The following is a 3,298-nucleotide window of genomic DNA, read 5'->3' as shown; positions in this document are numbered from 1 at the left end:
GTGTTATTGGGGTCGTTATTGGGTTTGGGGTCAGTGTGATGTTGGGGCTTGGGGTTATTGTGTCATTGGGGTTTGGGGTCAATGTGATGTTGGGGGGGGGTTTGGGGTCAGTGTGTTAATGGGGTCGGGGTGTTATTGGGGTTTGGGGTCGTTGTTATTGGGGTCGGTGTGATGTTGGGGTTTGGGGTCAGTGTGTTATTGGGGTTTGGGGTTGTTATTGGGGTCATTGGGTTATTGGGGTCAATGGGTTATTGGGGTCATTGGGTTATTGTTATGGGGGTTTGGGGTTGGTGGGTTATTGGGGTTGCTGTTATTGGGGTGTGGTGTCGCTGTGATGTTGGGGTTTGGGGTCATTGTGTTATTGGGGTTGTTGTTAATGGGGTTTTGGGGTCGTTATTGGTGTTTGGGGTCGATGTGATGTTGGGGTTTGGAGTCGTTATTGGGGTTTTTGGTCGATGTGTTATTGGGGTCGGTGTGTTATTGGGGTTTGGGGTCACTGTGTTACTGGGGTCAGTGTGTTAATGGGGTTTGGGGTTGGTGTGTTACTGGGGTCATTGTGTTATTGGGGTTTGGGGTCGGTATTGGGGTTTGGGGTCGCTGTGTTAATGGGGTTTGGGGTCGATGTTATTGGGGTCGGTGTGTTAATGGGGTCGGTGTGTTAATGGGGTCGGGGTGTTATTGTGGTTTGGGGTCTCTGTGTTCTTATGGGGGGGGATTTGGGGTCACTGTGTTAATGGGGTTTGGGGTCGTTGTTATTGGGGTCGTTGTTATGGGGTTTGTGGTCTCTGTGTTATTATGGGGGGGGCTTAGGGTCACTGTGTTAATAGGGTTTGGGGTTGATGTTATTGGGGTCACTGTGTTAATAGGGTTTGGGGTTGATGTTATTGGGGTTGCTGTGTTAATGGGGTTTGGGTTCTCTCTATGTTATTATGGGGGGGTTTGGGGTCGGTGTGTTAATGGGGTCAGTGTGTTAATGGGGTCGGGGTGTTATTGGGGTTTGGGGTCTCTGTGTTCTTATGGGGGGGGGTTTGGGGTCGCTGTGTTAATGGGGTTTGGGGTCGTTGTTATTGGGGTCGTTGTTATGGGGTTTGTGGGGGGTCTCTGTGTTATTATGGGGGGGTTTGGGGTCACTGTGTTAATGGGGTTTGGGGTTGATGTTATTGGGGTTGGTTGGTTAATGGGGTTGGTGNTGATGTTTGGGGTTGGTTAATGGGGTTGGTTGGTTAATGGGGTTGGTGTGTTAATGGGGTCAGGGTGTTATTGGGGTTTGGGGTCTCTTTTGTTAATGGGGTCTGGGGTCGTTAATGGGGTCGGTGTGTTAATGGGGTTGGGGTGTTAATGGGGTTTGGGGTCTCTGTGTTCTTATGGGGGGGGGTTTGGGGTCACTGTGTTAATAGGGTTTGGGGTTGATGTTATTGGGGTCACTGTGTTAATGGTGCCTGGGCTCGTTGTTATGAGCTCGTTGTTATGGGCTCGTTGTTATGGGCTCATTGTCATGGGGTCCCTGCTCTCATTGTCCCCTATGTCCCCCCCCTCCCCTATTTCCCCCCAGCGCCATTTGTCCCCCGCCGATTTCCTGCGTGTTTTTGGGATCCCCCCCGAGCAGTTCTCCAGGCTGGCGCTGTGGAAACGCAACGAGATGAAGAAGAAAGCCTTCCTCTTCTGAGCCCCATGGATCGCTATGGGGCTTAATGGGACCCCATAGACCCCACATAGACCCCACAGCACCCCATAGACCCCACAACACCCCCCATAGACCACACAACACCCCATAGACCACACAACACCCCCCATAGACCACACAACACCCCCCACCTTAATGTGCCCCATCCTTGTAGGATTAAAGGGCTCCACCCCACACACACACACACACACAGCCCCATGGTCTCTATGGGGCTGGGGGGATCCTATAGGGCTCTATGGGGCTGGGGGGATCCTATAGGGCTCTATGGGGCTGAGACCTCCCCCCCCCAGGTCTGCTCAGTGCCCCATAGGTCTCTATGACCCCCCATAGGTCACAATGGGGCCGAGATCCCCCCATAGGTCTCTATGGGGCTGTAGATCCCCCCATAGGTCTCTATGGGGCTGAGATCCCCCCATAGGTCTCTATGGGGCTGTGACCCCCCCATAGATCTCTATGGGGCTGTGACCCCGCATAGGTTTCAATGGGGCTCGGACCCCCCTCAGGGTGCTCAGTGCCCCATAGGTCTTAATGGGGCTGAGACCCCCCATAGGTCTCTATGGGGCTGGGACCCCCACCCAGGACTCTATGGGGCTGGGACCCCCCACAGGACTCTATGGGGTTGGAACCCCCCCCCCACCCCCAGGTCTCTATGGGGCTGTGACCCCCCAGTAGGTTTCTATGGGGCTGTGACCCTCCCCACAGGTCTCTATGGGGCTGGGACCCCCCCATATGTCTCTATGGGGCTGTGACCCCCCCAGCCCCCCCCGTGCCACCATTCATTCACTGCCAAACCTGCCCAGCCCCACACGGGGGGGGGGCAGCGTTGGGGGTGGGGAGCAAATGGGGTTTGTTATGGGGGGGGGGGGGGGATGTGGGGCAGAGCCTGAGTTTGGGGTTGTGTCTTTGTGGCTGCAATGGGGCCGTGCAGGGCTGCAGGGTTATGGGGGGATGCAATGGGGCAATGCAAGGAGCAATGGGGCAATGCAGCAGGGCAATGGGGTGATGCAATGGGGCAGGTGGGATGCAGGGCAGTGCTGCAGGGCAGTGGGGCGATGCAATGGGGCGATGCAAGGAGCATTGCTGCAAGGCAATGGGGTGATGCAGTGGGGCATTGCAGCAAGGCAATGGGGCGATGCAATGGGGCGGTGCTGCAGGACAGTGAGGAATGCAGTGGGGTGATGCAATGGGGCAATGCAAGGAGCATTGCAGCAGGGCAATGGGGTGATGCAGTGGGGCAATGCAATGGGGTGGTGCTGCAGGGCAATGGGGCAATGCAAGGAGCATTGCAGCAATGCAGTGGGGCAGTGCTGCAGGGCAGTAGGGTGATGCAATGGGGCAATGCAAGGAGCATTGCAGCAAGGCAATGGGGTGATGCAGTGGGGCGATGCAATGGGGTGATGCTGCAGGGCAGTGAGGAATGCAGTGAGATGCTGCAGTGGGGCAGTGGGGTGGTGCAGGGATTGCAGCAGGGCAGTGGGGGGATGCAATGGGGTGGTGCAATGGGGTGATGCTGCAGGGCGATGCAAGGTGCATTGCAGCAGGGTAATGGGGCAATGCAGTGGGATGATGCAGTGGGGCGATGCAATGGGGCAGCGCTGCAGGGCTATGGGGCAC

This window comes from Coturnix japonica, chromosome 22 (genome assembly GCF_001577835.2).
Source record: "Coturnix japonica isolate 7356 chromosome 22, Coturnix japonica 2.1, whole genome shotgun sequence".
NCBI classification, from domain to species: domain Eukaryota; kingdom Metazoa; phylum Chordata; class Aves; order Galliformes; family Phasianidae; genus Coturnix; species Coturnix japonica.
This window is presented reverse-complemented; position numbering follows the sequence as displayed.